General features: G+C 34.3%; 2 protein-coding genes across 2 annotated transcripts in view; one reads left to right on the top strand and one right to left on the bottom strand.

The window, feature by feature from the left end:
* LOC115118359 (butyrophilin-like protein 10) overlaps positions 1-24,919 on the top strand; it is an 804,641-nt gene that overhangs the window by 348,546 nt on the left and 431,176 nt on the right. The gene's annotated exons all lie outside the window — the stretch shown is intronic.
* The window catches only part of LOC135574208 (butyrophilin subfamily 1 member A1-like), a 97,943-nt gene that overhangs the window by 5,709 nt on the left and 67,315 nt on the right, over positions 1-24,919 (bottom strand). The gene's annotated exons all lie outside the window — the stretch shown is intronic.

Here is a 24,919-nt window from a genome sequence, read left to right as displayed (position 1 = left end):
ATAACAGTTGGTGGTGTCTCTATGTAGATATATAACAGTTGGTGGTGTCTATGTAGATATATAACAGTGTCTCTATGTAGATATATAACAGTTGGTGGTGTCTCTATGTAGATATATAACAGTTGGTGGTGTCTCTATGTAGATATATAACAGTTGGTGGTGTCTCTATGTAGATATATAACAGCTGGTGGTGTCTCTATGTAGATATATAACAGTTGGTGGTGTCTCTGTATAGATATATAACAGTTGGTGGTGTCTCTATGTAGATATATAACAGTTGGTGGTGTCTCTATGTAGATATATAACAGTTGGTGGTGTCTCTATGTAGATATATAACAGTTGGTGGTGTCTCTATGTAGATATATAACAGTTGGTGGTGTCTCTATGTAGATATATAACAGTGTCTCTATATAGATATATAACAGTGTCTCTATGTAGATATATAACAGTTGGTGGTGTCTCTATGTAGATATATAACAGTGTCTCTATGTAGATATATAACAGTGTCTCTATGTAGATATATAACAGTTGGTGGTGTCTCTATGTAGATATATAACAGTGGGTGGTGTCTCTATGTAGATATATAACAGTTGGTGGTGTCTCTATGTAGATATATAACAGTTGGTGGTGTCTCTATGTAGATATATAACAGTTGGTGGTGTCTCTATGTAGATATATAACAGTTGGTGGTGTCTCTATGTAGATACATAACAGTTGGTGGTGTCTCTATGTAGATATATAACAGTTGGTGGTGTCTCTATATAGATATATAACAGTTGGTGGTGTCTCTATGTAGATATCTAACAGTTGGTGGTGTCTCTATGTAGATATATAACAGTTGGTGGTGTCTCTATGTAGATATATAACAGTTGGTGGTGTCTCTATGTAGATATCTAACAGTGGGTGGTGTCTCTGTAGATATATAACAGTTGGTGGTGTCTATGTAGATATATAACAGTGTCTCTATGTAGATATATAACAGTTGGTGGTGTCTCTATGTAGATATATAACAGTTGGTGGTGTCTCTATGTAGATATATAACAGTTGGTGGTGTCTCTATGTAGATATATAACAGCTGGTGGTGTCTCTATGTAGATATATAACAGTTGGTGGTGTCTCTGTATAGATATATAACAGTTGGTGGTGTCTCTATGTAGATATATAACAGTTGGTGGTGTCTCTATGTAGATATATAACAGTTGGTGGTGTCTCTATGTAGATATATAACAGTGTCTCTATGTAGATATATAACAGCTGGTGGTGTCTCTATGTAGATATATAACAGTTGGTGGTGTCTCTGTATAGATATATAACAGTTGGTGGTGTCTCTATGTAGATATATAACAGTTGGTGGTGTCTCTATGTAGATATATAACAGTTGGTGGTGTCTCTATGTAGATATATAACAGTGTCTCTATGTAGATATATAACAGTGGGTGGTGTCTCTGTAGATATATAACAGTTGGTGGTGTCTATGTAGATATATAACAGTTGGTGGTGTCTCTATGTAGATATATAACAGTTGGTGGTGTCTCTATATAGATATATAACAGTTGGTGGTGTCTCTATATAGATATATAACAGTTGGTGGTGTCTCTATGTAGATATATAACAGTTGGTGGTGTCTCTATGTAGATATATAACAGTTGGTGGTGTCTCTATGTAGATATATAACAGGTGGTGGTGTCTCTATGTAGATATATAACAGTTGGTGGTGTCTCTGTAGATATATAACAGTTGGTGGTGTCTCTATGTAGATATATAACAGTTGGTGGTGTCTCTATGTAGATATATAACAGTTGGTGGTGTCTCTATATAGATATATAACAGTTGGTGGTGTCTCTATGTAGATATATAACAGTGGGTGGTGTCTCTATATAGATATATAACAGTTGGTGGTGTCTCTATGTAGATATATAACAGTGTCTCTATATAGATATATAACAGTTGGTGGTGTCTCTATGTAGATATATAACAGTTGGTGGTGTCTCTATGTAGATATATAACAGTGTCTCTATGTAGATATATAACAGTTGGTGGTGTCTCTATGTAGATATATAACAGTTGGTGGTGTCTCTATGTAGATATATAACAGTTGGTGGTGTCTCTATGTAGATATATAACAGTTGGTGGTGTCTCTATGTAGATATATAACAGTTGGTGGTGTCTCTATGTAGATATATAACAGTGGGTGGTGTCTCTATGTAGATATATAACAGTTGGTGGTTTCTCTATATAGATATATAACAGTTGGTGGTGTCTCTATGTAGATATATAACAGTTGGTGGTGTCTATGTAGATATATAACAGTGTCTCTATGTAGATATATAACAGTGTCTCTATGTAGATATATAACAGTTGGTGGTGTCTCTATGTAGATATATAACAGTGTCTCTATGTAGATATATAACAGTTGGTGGTGTCTCTATGTAGATATATAACAGTGGGTGGTGTCTCTATGTAGATATATAACAGTGTCTCTATGTAGATATATAACAGTGTCTCTATGTAGATATATAACAGTTGGTGGTGTCTCTATGTAGATATATAACAGTGGGTGGTGTCTCTATGTAGATATATAACAGTTGGTGGTGTCTCTATGTAGATATATAACAGTTGGTGGTGTCTCTATGTAGATATATAACAGTTGGTGGTGTCTCTATGTAGATATATAACAGTTGGTGGTGTCTCTATGTAGATACATAACAGTTGGTGGTGTCTCTATGTAGATATATAACAGTTGGTGGTGTCTCTATATAGATATATAACAGTTGGTGGTGTCTCTATGTAGATATCTAACAGTTGGTGGTGTCTCTATGTAGATATATAACAGTTGGTGGTGTCTCTATGTAGATATATAACAGTTGGTGGTGTCTCTATGTAGATATCTAACAGTGGGTGGTGTCTCTGTAGATATATAACAGTTGGTGGTGTCTATGTAGATATATAACAGTGTCTCTATGTAGATATATAACAGTTGGTGGTGTCTCTATGTAGATATATAACAGTTGGTGGTGTCTCTATGTAGATATATAACAGTTGGTGGTGTCTCTATGTAGATATATAACAGCTGGTGGTGTCTCTATGTAGATATATAACAGTTGGTGGTGTCTCTGTATAGATATATAACAGTTGGTGGTGTCTCTATGTAGATATATAACAGTTGGTGGTGTCTCTATGTAGATATATAACAGTTGGTGGTGTCTCTATGTAGATATATAACAGTGTCTCTATGTAGATATATAACAGCTGGTGGTGTCTCTATGTAGATATATAACAGTTGGTGGTGTCTCTGTATAGATATATAACAGTTGGTGGTGTCTCTATGTAGATATATAACAGTTGGTGGTGTCTCTATGTAGATATATAACAGTTGGTGGTGTCTCTATGTAGATATATAACAGTGTCTCTATGTAGATATATAACAGTGGGTGGTGTCTCTGTAGATATATAACAGTTGGTGGTGTCTATGTAGATATATAACAGTTGGTGGTGTCTCTATGTAGATATATAACAGTTGGTGGTGTCTCTATATAGATATATAACAGTTGGTGGTGTCTCTATATAGATATATAACAGTTGGTGGTGTCTCTATGTAGATATATAACAGTTGGTGGTGTCTCTATGTAGATATATAACAGTTGGTGGTGTCTCTATGTAGATATATAACAGGTGGTGGTGTCTCTATGTAGATATATAACAGTTGGTGGTGTCTCTGTAGATATATAACAGTTGGTGGTGTCTCTATGTAGATATATAACAGTTGGTGGTGTCTCTATGTAGATATATAACAGTTGGTGGTGTCTCTATATAGATATATAACAGTTGGTGGTGTCTCTATGTAGATATATAACAGTGGGTGGTGTCTCTATATAGATATATAACAGTTGGTGGTGTCTCTATGTAGATATATAACAGTGTCTCTATATAGATATATAACAGTTGGTGGTGTCTCTATGTAGATATATAACAGGTGGTGGTGTCTCTATGTAGATATATAACAGTTGGTGGTGTCTCTATATAGATATATAACAGTTGGTGGTGTCTCTATGTAGATATATAACAGTGTCTCTATATAGATATATAACAGTTGGTGGTGTCTCTATGTAGATATATAACAGTTGGTGGTGTCTCTATGTAGATATATAACAGTGTCTCTATGTAGATATATAACAGTTGGTGGTGTCTCTATGTAGATATATAACAGTTGGTGGTGTCTCTATGTAGATATATAACAGTTGGTGGTGTCTCTATGTAGATATATAACAGTTGGTGGTGTCTCTATGTAGATATATAACAGTTGGTGGTGTCTCTATGTAGATATATAACAGTGGGTGGTGTCTCTATGTAGATATATAACAGTTGGTGGTTTCTCTATATAGATATATAACAGTTGGTGGTGTCTCTATGTAGATATATAACAGTTGGTGGTGTCTATGTAGATATATAACAGTGTCTCTATGTAGATATATAACAGTGTCTCTATGTAGATATATAACAGTTGGTGGTGTCTCTATGTAGATATATAACAGTGTCTCTATGTAGATATATAACAGTGGGTGGTGTCTCTATGTAGATATATAACAGTTGGTGGTGTCTCTATATAGATATATAACAGTTGGTGGTGTCTCTATGTAGATATATAACAGTTGGTGGTGTCTATGTAGATATATAACAGTGTCTCTATGTAGATATATAACAGTTGGTGGTGTCTCTATGTAGATATATAACAGTTGGTGGTGTCTCTATGTAGATATATAACAGTTGGTGGTGTCTCTATGTAGATATATAACAGTTGGTGGTGTCTATGTAGATATATAACAGTTGGTGGTGTCTCTATGTAGATATATAACAGTGTCTCTATATAGATATATAACAGTTGGTGGTGTCTCCATGTAGATATATAACAGTTGGTGGTGTCTCTATGTAGATATATAACAGTTGGTGGTGTCTCTATGTAGATATATAACAGTTGGTGGTGTCTCTATGTAGATATATAACAGTGGGTGGTGTCTCTATGTAGATATATAACAGTTGGTGGTTTCTCTATATAGATATATAACAGTTGGTGGTGTCTCTATGTAGATATATAACAGTTGGTGGTGTCTATGTAGATATATAACAGTGTCTCTATGTAGATATATAACAGTGTCTCTATGTAGATATATAACAGTTGGTGGTGTCTCTATGTAGATATATAACAGTGTCTCTATGTAGATATATAACAGTGGGTGGTGTCTCTATGTAGATATATAACAGTTGGTGGTGTCTCTATATAGATATATAACAGTTGGTGGTGTCTCTATGTAGATATATAACAGTTGGTGGTGTCTATGTAGATATATAACAGTGTCTCTATGTAGATATATAACAGTTGGTGGTGTCTCTATGTAGATATATAACAGTTGGTGGTGTCTCTATGTAGATATATAACAGTTGGTGGTGTCTCTATGTAGATATATAACAGTTGGTGGTGTCTATGTAGATATATAACAGTTGGTGGTGTCTCTATGTAGATATATAACAGTGTCTCTATATAGATATATAACAGTTGGTGGTGTCTCCATGTAGATATATAACAGTTGGTGGTGTCTCTATGTAGATATATAACAGTTGGTGGTGTCTATGTAGATATATAACAGTTGGTGGTGTCTATGTAGATATATACCAGTTGGTGGTGTCTCTATGTAGATATATAACAGTTGGTGGTGTCTCTATATAGATATATAACAGGTGGTGGTGTCTCTATGTAGATATATAACAGTTGGTGGTGTCTCTATGTAGATATATAACAGTTGGTGGTGTCTCTATGTAGATATATAACAGTTGGTGGTGTCTCTATATAGATATATAACAGTTGGTGGTGTCTCTATGTAGATATATAACAGTTGGTGGTGTCTATGTAGATATATAACAGTTGGTGGTGTCTCTATGTAGATATATAACAGTTGGTGGTGTCTCTATGTAGATATATAACAGTTGGTGGTGTCTATGTAGATATATAACAGTTGGTGGTGTCTCTATGTAGATATATAACAGTTGGTGATGTCTCTATGTAGATATATAACAGTTGGTGGTGTCTCTATGTAGATATATAACAGTTGGTGGTGTCTATGTAGATATATAACAGTTGGTGGTGTCTATGTAGATATATAACAGTGTCTCTATGTAGATATATAACAGTTGGTGGTGTCTCTATGTAGATATATAACAGTTGGTGGTGTCTCTATATAGATATATAACAGTTGGTGGTGTCTCTATGTAGATATATAACAGTTGGTGGTGTCTCTATGTAGATATATAACAGTGTCTCTATGTAGATATATAACAGTGTCTCTATGTAGATATATAACAGTTGGTGGTGTCTCTATGTAGATATATAACAGTTGGTGGTGTCTCTATATAGATATATAACAGTTGGTGTAGATATATAACAGTTGGTGGTGTCTCTATGTAGATATATAACAGTTGGTGGTGTCTCTATGTAGATATATAACAGTGGGTGGTGTCTCTATGTAGATATATAACAGTTGGTGGTGTCTCTATATAGATATATAACAGTTGGTGGTGTCTCTATGTAGATATATAACAGTTGGTGGTGTCTCTATATAGATATATAACAGTTGGTGGTGTCTCTATGTAGATATATAACAGTTGGTGGTGTCTCTATGTAGATATATAACAGTGGGTGGTGTCTCTATGTAGATATATAACAGTTGGTGGTGTCTCTATGTAGATATATAACAGTTGGTGGTGTCTCTATGTAGATATATAACAGTGGGTGGTGTCTCTATGTAGATATATAACAGTTGGTGGTGTCTCTATATAGATATATAACAGTTGGTGGTGTCTCTATGTAGATATATAACAGTTGGTGGTGTCTCTATGTAGATATATAACAGTTGGTGGTGTCTCTATGTAGATATATAACAGTGGGTGGTGTCTCTATGTAGATATATAACAGTTGGTGGTGTCTCTATGTAGATATATAACAGTTGGTGGTGTCTCTATGTAGATATATAACAGTTGGTGGTGTCTCTATGTAGATATATAACAGTGGGTGGTGTCTCTATGTAGATATATAACAGTGGGTGGTGTCTCTATGTAGATATATAACAGTTGGTGGTGTCTATATAGATATATAACAGTTGGTGGTGTCTCTATGTAGATATATAACAGTGGGTGGTGTCTCTATGTATATATATAACAGTTGGTGGTGTCTCTATGTAGATATATAACATTGTCTCTATGTAGATATATAACAGTTGGTGGTGTCTATATGTAGATATATAACAGTTGGTGGTGTCTATGTAGATATATAACAGTGTCTCTATATAGATATATAACAGTTGGTGGTGTCTATGTAGATATATAACAGTTGGTGGTGTCTCTATATAGATATATAACAGTTGGTGGTGTCTCTATGTATATATATAACAGTTGGTGGTGTCTCTATGTAGATATATAACAGTTGGTGGTGTCTCTATGTAGATATATAACAGTTGGTGGTGTCTCTATGTAGATATATAACAGTTGGTGGTGTCTCTATGTAGATATATAACAGTGGGTGGTGTCTCTATGTAGATATATAACAGTTGGTGGTGTCTCTATATAGATATATAACAGTTGGTGGTGTCTCTATGTAGATATATAACAGTTGGTGGTGTCTCTATGTAGATATATAACAGTTGGTGGTGTCTCTATGTAGATATCTAACAGTGGGTGGTGTCTCTGTAGATATATAACAGTTGGTGGTGTCTATGTAGATATATAACAGTGTCTCTATGTAGATATATAACAGTTGGTGGTGTCTCTATGTAGATATATAACAGTTGGTGGTGTCTCTATGTAGATATATAACAGTTGGTGGTGTCTCTATGTAGATATATAACAGCTGGTGGTGTCTCTATGTAGATATATAACAGTTGGTGGTGTCTCTGTATAGATATATAACAGTTGGTGGTGTCTCTATGTAGATATATAACAGTTGGTGGTGTCTCTATGTAGATATATAACAGTTGGTGGTGTCTCTATGTAGATATATAACAGTTGGTGGTGTCTCTATGTAGATATATAACAGTTGGTGGTGTCTCTATGTAGATATATAACAGTGTCTCTATATAGATATATAACAGTGTCTCTATGTAGATATATAACAGTTGGTGGTGTCTCTATGTAGATATATAACAGTTGGTGGTGTCTCTATGTAGATATATAACAGTGTCTCTATGTAGATATATAACAGTGTCTCTATGTAGATATATAACAGTTGGTGGTGTCTCTATGTAGATATATAACAGTTGGTGGTGTCTCTATGTAGATATATAACAGTTGGTGGTGTCTCTATGTAGATATATAACAGTTGGTGGTGTCTCTATGTAGATACATAACAGTTGGTGGTGTCTCTATATAGATATATAACAGTTGGTGGTGTCTCTATGTAGATATATAACAGTTGGTGGTGTCTCTATGTAGATATATAACAGTTGGTGGTGTCTCTATGTAGATATCTAACAGTGGGTGGTGTCTCTGTAGATATATAACAGTTGGTGGTGTCTATGTAGATATATAACAGTGTCTCTATGTAGATATATAACAGTTGGTGGTGTCTCTATGTAGATATATAACAGTTGGTGGTGTCTCTATGTAGATATATAACAGTTGGTGGTGTCTCTATGTAGATATATAACAGCTGGTGGTGTCTCTATGTAGATATATAACAGTTGGTGGTGTCTCTGTATAGATATATAACAGTTGGTGGTGTCTCTATGTAGATATATAACAGTTGGTGGTGTCTCTATGTAGATATATAACAGGTGGTGGTGTCTCTATGTAGATATATAACAGTTGGTGGTGTCTCTGTAGATATATAACAGTTGGTGGTGTCTCTATGTAGATATATAACAGTTGGTGGTGTCTCTATGTAGATATATAACAGTTGGTGGTGTCTCTATATAGATATATAACAGTTGGTGGTGTCTCTATGTAGATATATAACAGTGGGTGGTGTCTCTATATAGATATATAACAGTTGGTGGTGTCTCTATGTAGATATATAACAGTGTCTCTATATAGATATATAACAGTTGGTGGTGTCTCTATGTAGATATATAACAGGTGGTGGTGTCTCTATGTAGATATATAACAGTTGGTGGTGTCTCTATATAGATATATAACAGTTGGTGGTGTCTCTATGTAGATATATAACAGTGTCTCTATATAGATATATAACAGTTGGTGGTGTCTCTATGTAGATATATAACTATGTAGATATATAACAGTTGGTGGTGTCTCTATGTAGATATATAACAGTTGGTGGTGTCTCTATGTAGATATATAACAGTTGGTGGTGTCTCTATGTAGATATATAACAGTGGGTGGTGTCTCTATGTAGATATATAACAGTTGGTGGTTTCTCTATATAGATATATAACAGTTGGTGGTGTCTCTATGTAGATATATAACAGTTGGTGGTGTCTATGTAGATATATAACAGTGTCTCTATATAGATATATAACAGTGTCTCTATATAGATATATAACAGTGTCTCTATATAGATATATAACAGTGTCTCTATGTAGATATATAACAGTGTCTCTATATAGATATATAACAGTGTCTCTATGTAGATATATAACAGTTGGTGGTGTCTATGTAGATATATAACAGTTGGTGGTGTCTCTATATAGATATATAACAGTTGGTGGTGTCTCTATGTAGATATATAACAGTTGGTGGTGTCTATGTAGATATATAACAGTGTCTCTATGTAGATATATAACAGTTGGTGGTGTCTCTATGTAGATATATAACAGTGTCTCTATGTAGATATATAACAGTGGGTGGTGTCTCTATGTAGATATATAACAGTTGGTGGTGTCTCTATATAGATATATAACAGTTGGTGGTGTCTCTATGTAGATATATAACAGTGTCTCTATATAGATATATAACAGTTGGTGGTGTCTCTATGTAGATATATAACAGTGTCTCTATGTAGATATATACCAGTGGGTGGTGTCTCTATGTAGATATATAACAGTTGGTGGTGTCTCTATGTAGATATATAACAGTGTCTCTATGTAGATATATAACAGTTGGTGGTGTCTCTATGTAGATATATAACAGTGGGTGGTGTCTCTATGTAAATATATAACAGTTGGTGGTGTCTATATGTAGATATATAACAGTGTCTCTATATATATATAACAGTTGGTGGTGTCTATGTAGATATATAACAGTGTCTCTATGTAGATATATAGCAGTTGGTGGTGTCTCTATATAGATATATAACAGTTGGTGGTGTCTCTATGTAGATATATAACAGTTGGTGGTGTCTCTATGTAGATATATAACAGTTGGTGGTGTCTATGTAGATATATAACAGTTGGTGGTGTCTCTATGTAGATATATAACAGTGTCTCTATATAGATATATAACAGTTGGTGGTGTCTCCATGTAGATATATAACAGTTGGTGGTGTCTCTATGTAGATATATAACAGTTGGTGGTGTCTATGTAGATATATAACAGTTGGTGGTGTCTATGTAGATATATACCAGTTGGTGGTGTCTCTATGTAGATATATAACAGTTGGTGGTGTCTCTATATAGATATATAACAGGTGGTGGTGTCTCTATGTAGATATATAACAGTTGGTGGTGTCTCTATGTAGATATATAACAGTTGGTGGTGTCTCTATGTAGATATATAACAGTTGGTGGTGTCTCTATGTAGATATATAACAGTTGGTGGTGTCTCTATGTAGATATATAACAGTTGGTGGTGTCTATGTAGATATATAACAGTTGGTGGTGTCTCTATGTAGATATATAACAGTTGGTGGTGTCTCTATGTAGATATATAACAGTTGGTGGTGTCTATGTAGATATATAACAGTTGGTGGTGTCTCTATGTAGATATATAACAGTTGGTGATGTCTCTATGTAGATATATAACAGTTGGTGGTGTCTCTATGTAGATATATAACAGTTGGTGGTGTCTATGTAGATATATAACAGTTGGTGGTGTCTATGTAGATATATAACAGTGTCTCTATGTAGATATATAACAGTTGGTGGTGTCTCTATGTAGATATATAACAGTTGGTGGTGTCTCTATATAGATATATAACAGTTGGTGGTGTCTCTATGTAGATATATAACAGTTGGTGGTGTCTCTATGTAGATATATAACAGTGTCTCTATGTAGATATATAACAGTGTCTCTATGTAGATATATAACAGTTGGTGGTGTCTCTATGTAGATATATAACAGTTGGTGGTGTCTCTATATAGATATATAACAGTTGGTGTAGATATATAACAGTTGGTGGTGTCTCTATGTAGATATATAACAGTTGGTGGTGTCTCTATGTAGATATATAACAGTGGGTGGTGTCTCTATGTAGATATATAACAGTTGGTGGTGTCTCTATATAGATATATAACAGTTGGTGGTGTCTCTATGTAGATATATAACAGTTGGTGGTGTCTCTATGTAGATATATAACAGTTGGTGGTGTCTCTATATAGATATATAACAGTTGGTGGTGTCTCTATGTAGATATATAACAGTGGGTGGTGTCTCTATATAGATATATAACAGTTGGTGGTGTCTCTATGTAGATATATAACAGTGTCTCTATATAGATATATAACAGTTGGTGGTGTCTCTATGTAGATATATAACAGGTGGTGGTGTCTCTATGTAGATATATAACAGTTGGTGGTGTCTCTATATAGATATATAACAGTTGGTGGTGTCTCTATGTAGATATATAACAGTGTCTCTATATAGATATATAACAGTTGGTGGTGTCTCTATGTAGATATATAACAGTGTCTCTATGTAGATATATAACAGTTGGTGGTGTCTCTATGTAGATATATAACAGTTGGTGGTGTCTCTATGTAGATATATAACAGTTGGTGGTGTCTCTATGTAGATATATAACAGTTGGTGGTGTCTCTATGTAGATATATAACAGTGGGTGGTGTCTCTATGTAGATATATAACAGTTGGTGGTTTCTCTATATAGATATATAACAGTTGGTGGTGTCTCTATGTAGATATATAACAGTTGGTGGTGTCTATGTAGGTGTCTCTATATAGATATATAACAGTGTCTCTATATAGATATATAACAGTGTCTCTATATAGATATATAACAGTGTCTCTATGTAGATATATAACAGTGTCTCTATATAGATATATAACAGTGTCTCTATGTAGATATATAACAGTTGGTGGTGTCTATGTAGATATATAACAGTTGGTGGTGTCTCTATATAGATATATAACAGTTGGTGGTGTCTCTATGTAGATATATAACAGTTGGTGGTGTCTATGTAGATATATAACAGTGTCTCTATGTAGATATATAACAGTTGGTGGTGTCTCTATGTAGATATATAACAGTGTCTCTATGTAGATATATAACAGTGGGTGGTGTCTCTATGTAGATATATAACAGTTGGTGGTGTCTCTATATAGATATATAACAGTTGGTGGTGTCTCTATGTAGATATATAACAGTTGGTGGTGTCTCTATATAGATATATAACAGTTGGTGGTGTCTCTATGTAGATATATAACAGTTGGTGGTGTCTATGTAGATATATAACAGTTGGTGGTGTCTCTATGTAGATATATAACAGTTGGTGGTGTCTCTATGTAGATATATAACAGTTGGTGGTGTCTATGTAGATATATAACAGTTGGTGGTGTCTCTATGTAGATATATAACAGTTGGTGATGTCTCTATGTAGATATATAACAGTTGGTGGTGTCTCTATGTAGATATATAACAGTTGGTGGTGTCTATGTAGATATATAACAGTTGGTGGTGTCTATGTAGATATATAACAGTGTCTCTATGTAGATATATAACAGTTGGTGGTGTCTCTATGTAGATATATAACAGTTGGTGGTGTCTCTATATAGATATATAACAGTTGGTGGTGTCTATGTAGATATATAACAGTTGGTGGTGTCTCTATGTAGATATATAACAGTGTCTCTATGTAGATATATAACAGTGTCTCTATGTAGATATATAACAGTTGGTGGTGTCTCTATGTAGATATATAACAGTTGGTGGTGTCTCTATATAGATATATAACAGTTGGTGTAGATATATAACAGTTGGTGGTGTCTCTATGTAGATATATAACAGTTGGTGGTGTCTCTATGTAGATATATAACAGTGGGTGGTGTCTCTATGTAGATATATAACAGTTGGTGGTGTCTCTATATAGATATATAACAGTTGGTGGTGTCTCTATGTAGATATATAACAGTTGGTGGTGTCTCTATGTAGATATATAACAGTTGGTGGTGTCTCTATATAGATATATAACAGTTGGTGGTGTCTCTATGTAGATATATAACAGTGTCTCTATATAGATATATAACAGTTGGTGGTGTCTCTATGTAGATATATAACAGTGTCTCTATGTAGATATATAACAGTTGGTGGTGTCTCTATGTAGATATATAACAGTTGGTGGTGTCTCTATGTAGATATATAACAGTTGGTGGTGTCTCTATGTAGATATATAACAGTTGGTGGTGTCTCTATGTAGATATATAACAGTGTCTCTATATAGATATATAACAGTTGGTGGTGTTAGATATATAACAGTGTCTCTATGTAGATATATAACAGTTGGTGGTGTCTCTATGTAGATATATAACAGTTGGTGGTGTCTCTATGTAGATATATAACAGTTGGTGGTGTCTCTATGTAGATATATAACAGTTGGTGGTGTCTCTATGTAGATATATAACAGTGGGTGGTGTCTCTATGTAGATATATAACAGTTGGTGGTTTCTCTATATAGATATATAACAGTTGGTGGTGTCTCTATGTAGATATATAACAGTTGGTGGTGTCTATGTAGATATATAACAGTGTCTCTATATAGATATATAACAGTGTCTCTATATAGATATATAACAGTGTCTCTATATAGATATATAACAGTGTCTCTATGTAGATATATAACAGTGTCTCTATATAGATATATAACAGTGTCTCTATGTAGATATATAACAGTTGGTGGTGTCTATGTAGATATATAACAGTTGGTGGTGTCTCTATATAGATATATAACAGTTGGTGGTGTCTCTATGTAGATATATAACAGTTGGTGGTGTCTATGTAGATATATAACAGTGTCTCTATGTAGATATATAACAGTTGGTGGTGTCTATGTAGATATATAACAGTGTCTCTATGTAGATATATAACAGTGGGTGGTGTCTCTATGTAGATATATAACAGTTGGTGGTGTCTCTATATAGATATATAACAGTTGGTGGTGTCTCTATGTAGATATATAACAGTTGGTGGTGTCTATGTAGATATATAACAGTGTCTCTATGTAGATATATAACAGTGTCTCTATGTAGATATATACCAGTGGGTGGTGTCTCTATGTAGATATATAACAGTTGGTGGTGTCTCTATGTAGATATATAACAGTGTCTCTATGTAGATATATAACAGTTGGTGGTGTCTATGTAGATATATAACAGTGTCTCTATGTAGATATATAACAGTTGGTGGTGTCTCTATGTAGATATATAACAGTTGGTGGTGTCTCTATGTAGATATATAACAGTTGGTGGTGTCTCTATAGATATATAGATATATAACAGTGGTGTCTATGTAGATATATAACAGTGTCTCTATGTAGATATATAGCAGTTGGTGGTGTCTCTATATAGATATATAACAGTTGGTGGTGTCTCTATGTAGATATATAACAGTTGGTGGTGTCTCTATGTAGATATATAACAGTTGGTGGTGTCTATGTAGATATATAACAGTTGGTGGTGTCTCTATGTAGATATATAACAGTTGGTGGTGTCTCCATGTAGATATATAACAGTTGGTGGTGTCTCTATGTAGATATAAAAGTTGGTGGTGTCTATGTAGATATATAACAGTTGGTGTCTCTATGTAGATATATAACAGTTGGTGGTGTCTCTATGTAGATATATAACAGTTGGTGGTGTCTCTATATAGATATATAACAGGTGGTGGTGTCTCTATGTAGATATATAACAGTTGGTGGTGTCTCTATATAGATATATAACAGTTGGTGGTGTCTCTATGTAGATATATAACAGTTGGTGGTGTCTATGTAGATATATAACAGTTGGTGGTGTCTCTATGTAGATATATAACAGTTGGTGGTGTCTCTATGTAGATATATAACAGTTGGTGGTGTCTATGTAGATATATAACAGTTGGTGGTGTCTCTATGTAGATATATAACAGTTGGTGATGTCTCTATGTAGATATATAACAGTTGGTGGTGTCTATGTAGATATATAACAGTTGGTGGTGTCTATGTAGATATATAACAGTTGGTGGTGTCTATGTAGATATATAACAGTGTCTCTATGTAGATATATAACAGTTGGTGGTGTCTCTATGTAGATATATAACAGTTGGTGGTGTCTCTATATAGATATATAACAGTTGGTGGTGTCTCTATGTAGATATATAACAGTTGGTGGTGTCTCTATGTAGATATATAACAGTGTCTCTATGTAGATATATAACAGTGTCTCTATGTAGATATATAACAGTTGGTGGTGTCTCTATGTAGATATATAACAGTTGGTGGTGTCTCTATATAGATATATAACATGTAGATATATAACAGTTGGTGGTGTCTCTATGTAGATATATAACAGTTGGTGGTGTCTCTATGTAGATATATAACAGTGGGTGGTGTCTCTATGTAGATATATAACAGTTGGTGGTGTCTCTATATAGATATATAACAGTTGGTGGTGTCTCTATGTAGATATATAACAGTTGGTGGTGTCTCTATATAGATATATAACAGTTGGTGGTGTCTCTATGTAGATATATAACAGTTGGTGGTGTCTCTATGTAGATATATAACAGTTGGTGGTGTCTCTATGTAGATATATAACAGTTGGTGGTGTCTCTATGTAGATATATAACAGTTGGTGGTGTCTCTATGTAGATATATAACAGTGGGTGGTGTCTCTATGTAGATATATAACAGTTGGTGGTGTCTCTATGTAGATATATAACAGTTGGTGGTGTCTATGTAGATATATAACAGTTGGTGGTGTCTCTATGTAGATATATAACAGTTGGTGGTGTCTCTATGTAGATATATAACAGTTGGTGGTGTCTATGTAGATATATAACAGTTGGTGGTGTCTCTATGTAGATATATAACAGTTGGTGATGTCTCTATGTAGATATATAACAGTTGGTGGTGTCTCTATGTAGATATATAACAGTTGGTGGTGTCTATGTAGATATATAACAGTTGGTGGTGTCTATGTAGATATATAACAGTGTCTCTATGTAGATATATAACAGTTGGTGGTGTCTCTATGTAGATATATAACAGTTGGTGGTGTCTCTATATAGATATATAACAGTTGGTGGTGTCTCTATGTAGATATATAACAGTTGGTGGTGTCTCTATGTAGATATATAACAGTCTCTATGTAGATATATGGTGTCTCTATGTAGATATATAACAGTTGGTGGTGTCTCTATGTAGATATATAACAGTTGGTGTGTCTCTATGTAGATATATAACAGTTGGTGGTGTCTCTATGTAGATATATAACAGTTGGTGGTGTCTCTATGTAGATATATAACAGTTGGTGGTGTCTCTATGTAGATATATAACAGTTGGTGGTGTCTCTATGTAGATATATAACAGTTGGTGGTGTCTCTATGTAGATATATAACAGTTGGTGGTGTAGATATATAACAGTTGGTGGTGTCTCTATGTAGATATATAACAGTTGGTGGTGTCTCTATGTAGATATATAACAGTTGGTGGTGTCTCTATGTAGATATATAACAGTTGGTGGTGTCTCTATGTAGATATATAACAGTTGGTGGTGTCTCTATGTAGATATATAACAGTTGGTGGTGTCTATGTAGATATATAACAGTTGGTGGTGTCTCTATGTAGATATATAACAGTTGGTGGTGTCTCTATGTAGTCTCTATGTAGATATATAACAGTTGGTGGTGTCTCTATGTAGATATATAACAGTTGGTGGTGTCTCTATGTAGATATATAACAGTTGGTGGTGTCTCTATGTAGATATATAACAGTTGTCTATGTAGATATATAACAGTTGGTGGTGTCTATGTAGATATATAACAGTGTCTCTATGTAGATATATAACAGTTGGTGGTGTCTCTATGTAGATATATAACAGTTGGTGGTGTCTCTATGTAGATATATAACAGTTGGTGGTGTCTCTATGTAGATATATAACAGTTGGTGGTGTCTCTATGTAGATATATAACAGTGTCTCTATGTAGGTGTCTCTATGTAGATATATAACAGTTGGTGGTGTCTCTATGTAGATATATAACAGTTGGTGGTGTCTCTATGTAGATATATAACAGATATATAACAGTTGGTGGTGTCTCTATGTAGATATATAACAGTTGGTGGTGTCTCTATGTAGATATATAACAGTTGGTGGTGTCTCTATGTAGATATATAACAGTTGGTGGTGTCTCTATGTAGATATATAACAGTTGGTGGTGTCTCTATGTAGATATATAACAGTTGGTGGTGTCTCTATGTAGATATATAACAGTTGGTGGTGTCTCTATATAGATATATAACAGTTGGTGGTGTCTCTATGTAGATATATAACAGTTGGTGGTGTCTCTATATAGATATATAACAGTTGGTGGTGTCTCTATGTAGATATATAACAGATATATAACAGTTGGTGGTGTCTCTATGTAGATATATAACAGTTGGTGGTGTCTCTATGTAGATATATAACAGTTGGTGGTGTCTCTATGTAGATATATAACAGTTGGTGGTGTCTCTATGTAGATATATAACAGTTGGTGGTGTCTCTATGTAGATATATAACAGTTGGTGGTGTCTCTATGTAGATATATAACAGTTGGTGGTGTCTCTATGTAGATATATAACAGTTGGTGGTGTCTCTATGTAGATATATAACAGTTGGTGGTGTCTCTATGTAGATATATAACAGTTGGTGGTGTCTCTATGTAGATATATAACAGTTGGTGGTGTCTCTATGTAGATATATAACAGTTGGTGGTGTCTCTATGTAGATATATAACAGTTGGTGGTGTCTCTATGTAGATATATAACAGTTGGTGGTGTCTCTATGTAGATATATAACAGTTGGTGGTGTCTCTATGTAGATATATAACAGTTGGTGGTGTCTCTATGTAGATATATAACAGTTGGTGGTGTCTATGTAGATATATAACAGTTGGTGGTGTCTCTATGTAGATATATAACAGTTGGTGGTGTCTCTATGTAGATATATAACAGTTGGTGGTGTCTATGTAGATATATAACAGTTGGTGGTGTCTCTATGTAGATATATAACAGTTGGTGATGTCTCTATGTAGATATATAACAGTTGGTGGTGTCTCTATGTAGATATATAACAGTTGGTGGTGTCTATGTAGATATATAACAGTTGGTGGTGTCTATGTAGATATATAACAGTGTCTCTATGTAGATATATAACAGTTGGTGGTGTCTCTATGTAGATATATAACAGTTGGTGGTGTCTCTATATAGATATATAACAGTTGGTGGTGTCTCTATGTAGATATATAACAGTTGGTGGTGTCTCTATGTAGATATATAACAGTGTCTCTATGTAGTAACAGTGTCTCTATGTAGATATATAACAGTTGGTGGTGTCTCTATGTAGATATATAACAGTTGGTGGTGTCTCTATATAGATATATAACAGTTGGTGTAGATATATAACAGTTGGTGGTGTCTCTATGTAGATATATAACAGTTGGTGGTGTCTCTATGTAGATATATAACAGTGGGTGGTGTCTCTATGTAGATATATAACAGTTGGTGGTGTCTCTATGTAGATATATAACAGTTGGTGGTGTCTCTATGTAGATATATAACAGTTGGTGGTGTCTCTATGTAGATATATAACAGTTGGTGGTGTCTCTATATAGATATATAACAGTTGGTGGTGTCTCTATGTAGATATATAACAGTTGGTGGTGTCTCTATGTAGATATATAACAGTTGGTGGTGTCTCTATGTAGATATATAACAGATATATAACAGTTGGTGGTGTCTCTATGTAGATATATAACAGTTGGTGGTGTCTCTATGTAGATATATAACAGTTGGTGGTGTCTCTATGTAGATATATAACAGTTGGTGGTGTCTCTATGTAGATATATAACAGTTGGTGGTGTCTCTATGTAGATATATAACAGTGTCTCTATGTAGATATATAACAGTTGGTGGTGTCTCTATGTAGATATATAACAGTTGGTGGTGTCTCTATGTAGATATATAACAGTTGGTGGTGTCTCTATGTAGATATATAACAGTTGGTGGTGTCTCTATGTAGATATATAACAGTGGGTGGTGTCTCTATGTAGATATATAACAGTTGGTGGTGTCTCTATGTAGATATATAACAGTTGGTGGTGTCTCTATGTAGATATATAACAGTTGTCTCTATGTAGATATATAACAGTGTCTCTATATAGATATATAACAGTGTCTCTATGTAGATATATAACAGTTGGTAACAGTGTCTCTATGTAGATATATAACAGTTGGTAACAGTGTCTCTATGTAGATATATAACAGTTGGTGGTGTCTATGTAGATATATAACAGTTGGTGGTGTCTCTATGTAGATATATAACAGTTGGTGGTGTCTCTATGTAGATATATAACAGTTGGTGGTGTCTCTATGTAGATATATAACAGTGTCTCTATGTAGATATATAACAGTTGGTGGTGTCTCTATGTAGATATATAACAGATATATAACAGTGGGTGGTGTCTCTATGTAGATATATAACAGTTGGTGGTGTCTCTATGTAGATATATAACAGTTGGTGGTGTCTCTATGTAGATATATAACAGTTGGTGGTGTCTCTATGTAGATATATAACAGTTGGTGGTGTGTAGATATATAACTCTATGTAGATATATAACAGTTGGTGGTGTCTCTATGTAGATATATAACAGTTGGTGGTGTCTCTATGTAGATATATAACAGTTGGTGGTGTCTATGTAGATATATAACAGTTGGTGGTGTCTCTATGTAGATATATAACAGTTGGTGGTGTCTCTATGTAGATATATAACAGTTGGTGGTGTCTCTATGTAGATATATAACAGTTGGTGGTGTCTATGTAGATATATAACAGTTGGTGGTGTCTATGTAGATATATAACAGTGTCTCTATGTAGATATATAACAGTTGGTGGTGTCTCTATGTAGATATATAACAGTTGGTGGTGTCTCTATATAGATATATAACAGTTGGTGGTGTCTCTATGTAGATATATAACAGTTGGTGGTGTCTCTATGTAGATATATAACAGTGTCTCTATGTAGATATATAACAGTGTCTCTATGTAGATATATAACAGTTGGTGGTGTCTCTATGTAGATATATAACAGTTGGTGGTGTCTCTATATAGATATATAACAGTTGGTGTAGATATATAACAGTTGGTGGTGTCTCTATGTAGATATATAACAGTTGGTGGTGTCTCTATGTAGATATATAACAGTGGGTGGTGTCTCTATGTAGATATATAACAGTTGGTGGTGTCTCTATGTAGATATATAACAGTTGGTGGTGTCTCTATGTAGATATATAACAGTTGGTGGTGTCTCTATGTAGATATATAACAGTTGGTGGTGTCTCTATGTAGATATATAACAGTTGGTGGTGTCTCTATGTAGATATATAACAGTTGGTGGTGTCTCTATGTAGATATATAACAGTTGGTGGTGTCTCTATGTAGATATATCAGTGTCTATGTAGATATATAACAGTTGGTGGTGTCTCTATGTAGATATATAACAGTTGGTGGTGTCTCTATGTAGATATATAACAGTTGGTGGTGTCTCTATATAGATATATAACAGTTGGTGGTGTCTCTATGTAGATATATAACAGTGTCTCTATATAGATATATAACAGTTGGTGGTGTCTCTATGTAGATATATAACAGTGTCTCTATGTAGATATATAACAGTTGGTGGTGTCTCTATGTAGATATATAACAGTTGGTGGTGTCTCTATGTAGATATATAACAGTTGGTGGTGTCTCTATGTAGATATATAACAGTTGGTGGTGTCTCTATGTAGATATATAACAGTGGTGGTGTCTCTATGTAGATATATAACAGTTGGTGGTGTCTCTATATAGATATATAACAGTTGGTGGTGTCTCTATGTAGATATATAACAGTTGGTGGTGTCTCTATGTAGATATATAACAGTGTCTCTATGTAGATATATAACAGTTGGTGGTGTCTCTATGTAGATATATAACAGTTGGTAACAGTGTCTCTATGTAGATATATAACAGTTGGTGGTGTCTCTATGTAGATATATAACAGTTGGTGGTGTCTCTATGTAGATATATAACAGTTGGTGGTGTCTCTATGTAGATATATAACAGTTGGTGGTGTCTCTATAGATATATAACAGTGTCTCTATGTAGATATATAACAGTTGTCTCTATGTGGTGTCTCTATGTAGATATATAACAGTTGGTGGTGTCTCTATGTAGATATATAACAGTTGGTGGTGTCTCTATGTAGATATATAACAGTTGGTGGTGTCTCTATGTAGATATATAACAGTCTATGTAGATATATAACAGTGTCTCTATGTAGATATATAACAGTTGGTGGTGTCTCTATGTAGATATATAACAGTTGGGTGGTGTCTCTATGTAGATATATAACAGTTGGTGGTGTCTCTATGTAGATATATAACAGATATATAACAGTTGGTGGTGTCTATGTAGATATATAACAGTGTCTCTATGTAGATATATAACAGTTGGTGGTGTCTCTATGTAGATATATAACAGTGGGTGGTGTCTCTATGTAGATATATAACAGTTGGTGGTGTCTCTATGTAGATATATAACAGTGTCTCTATATATATATATAACAGATTATAACAGTGTCTCTATGTAGATATATAACAGTTGGTGGTGTCTCTATGTAGATATATAACAGTTGGTGGTGTCTCTATGTAGATATATAACAGTTGGTGGTGTCTCTATGTAGATATATAACAGTTGGTGGTGTCTATGTAGATATATAACAGTTGGTGGTGTCTATGTAGATATATAGTGTCTCTAGATAGATATATAACAGTTGGTGGTGTCTCTATGTAGATATATAACAGTTGGTGGTGTCTCTATGTAGATATATAACAGTTGGTGGTGTCTATGTAGATATATAACTCTATGTAGATATATAACAGTTGGTGGTGTCTCTATGTAATATATAACAGTTGGTGGTGTCTCTATATAGATATATAACAGGTGGTGGTGTCTCTATGTAGATATATAACAGTTGGTGGTGTCTCTATGTAGATATATAACAGTTGGTGGTGTCTCTATGTAGATATATAACAGTTGGTGGTCTCTATGTAGATATATAACAGTTGGTGGTGTCTCTATGTAGATATATAACAGTTGGTGGTGTCTCTATGTAGATATATAACAGTTGGTGGTGTCTATGTAGATATATAACAGTTGGTGGTGTCTCTATGTAGATATATAACAGTTGGTGATGTCTCTATGTAGATATATAACAGTTGGTGGTGTCTATGTAGATATATAACAGTTGGTGGTGTCTATGTAGATATATAACAGTTGGTGGTGTCTATGTAGATATATAACAGTGTCTCTATGTAGATATATAACAGTTGGTGGTGTCTCTATGTAGATATATAACAGTTGGTGGTGTCTCTATATAGATATATAACAGTTGGTGGTGTCTCTATGTAGATATATAACAGTTGGTGGTGTCTCTATGTAGATATATAACAGTGTCTCTATGTAGATATATAACAGTGTCTCTATGTAGATATATAACAGTTGGTGGTGTCTCTATGTAGATATATAACAGTTGGTGGTGTCTCTATATAGATATATAACAGTTGGTGTAGATATATAACAGTTGGTGGTGTCTCTATGTAGATATATAACAGTTGGTGGTGTCTCTATGTAGATATATAACAGTGGGTGGTGTCTCTATGTAGATATATAACAGTTGGTGGTGTCTCTATATAGATATATAACAGTTGGTGGTGTCTCTATGTAGATATATAACAGTTGGTGGTGTCTCTATATAGATATATAACAGTTGGTGGTGTCTCTATGTAGATATATAACAGTTGGTGGTGTCTCTATGTAGATATATAACAGTGGGTGGTGTCTCTATGTAGATATATAACAGTTGGTGGTGTCTCTATGTAGATATATAACAGTTGGTGGTGTCTCTATGTAGATATATAACAGTGGGTGGTGTCTCTATGTAGATATATAACAGTTGGTGGTGTCTCTATGTAGATATATAACAGTTGGTGGTGTCTCTATGTAGATATATAACAGTTGGTGGTGTCTCTATGTAGATATATAACAGTTGGTGGTGTCTCTATGTAGATATATAACAGTTGGTGGTGTCTCTATGTAGATATATAACAGTTGGTGGTGTCTCTATGTAGATATATAACAGTTGGTGGTGTCTCTATGTAGATATATAACAGTTGGTGGTGTCTCTATGTAGATATATAACAGTTGGTGGTGTCTATGTAGATATATAACAGTTGGTGGTGTCTCTATGTAGATATATAACAGTTGGTGGTGTCTCTATGTAGATATATAACAGTTGGTGGTGTCTCTATGTAGATATATAACAGTTGGTGGTGTCTCTATGTAGATATATAACAGTTGGTGGTGTCTCTATGTAGATATATAACAGTGTCTCTATGTAGATATATAACAGTGTCTCTATGTAGATATATAACAGTTGGTGGTGTCTCTATGTAGATATATAACAGTTGGTGGTGTCTCTATATAGATATAACAGTTGGTGTATAACAGTTGGTGGTGTCTCTATGTAGATATATAACAGTTGGTGGTGTCTCTATGTAGATATATAACAGTTGGTGGTGTCTCTATGTAGATATATAACAGTTGGTGGTGTCTCTATGTAGATATATAACAGTTGGTGGTGTCTCTATGTAGATATATAACAGTTGGTGGTGTCTCTATATAGATATATAACAGTTGGTGGTGTCTCTATGTAGATATATAACAGTTGGTGGTGTCTCTATGTAGATATATAACAGTGGTGGTGTCTCTATGTAGATATATAACAGTTGGTGGTGTCTCTATGTAGATATATAACAGTTGGTGGTGTCTCTATGTAGATATATAACAGTTGGTGGTGTCTCTATGTAGATATATAACAGTTGGTGGTGTCTCTATGTAGATATATAACAGTTGGTGGTGTCTCTATATAGATATATAACAGTTGGTGGTGTCTCTATGTAGATATATAACAGTTGGTGGTGTCTCTATGTAGATATATAACAGTGGGTGGTGTCTCTATGTAGATATATAACAGTTGGTGGTGTCTCTATGTAGATATATAACAGTTGGTGGTGTCTCTATGTAGATATATAACAGTGGGTGGTGTCTCTATGTAGATATATAACAGTTGGTGGTGTCTCTATGTAGATATATAACAGTTGGTGGTGTCTATGTAGATATATAACAGTTGGTGGTGTCTCTATGTAGATATATAACAGTTGGTGGTGTCTCTATGTAGATATATAACAGTTGGTGGTGTCTATGTAGATATATAACAGTTGGTGGTGTCTCTATGTAGATATATAACAGTTGGTGGTGTCTATGTAGATATATAACAGTTGGTGGTGTCTATGTAGATATATAACAGTGTCTCTATGTAGATATATAACAGTTGGTGGTGTCTCTATGTAGATATATAACAGTTGGTGGTGTCTCTATATAGATATATAACAGTTGGTGGTGTCTCTATGTAGATATATAA

Source organism: Oncorhynchus nerka, linkage group LG12 (assembly GCF_034236695.1).
Source record: "Oncorhynchus nerka isolate Pitt River linkage group LG12, Oner_Uvic_2.0, whole genome shotgun sequence".
NCBI lineage: Eukaryota > Metazoa > Chordata > Actinopteri > Salmoniformes > Salmonidae > Oncorhynchus > Oncorhynchus nerka.
This window is presented reverse-complemented; position numbering and strand designations above follow the sequence as displayed.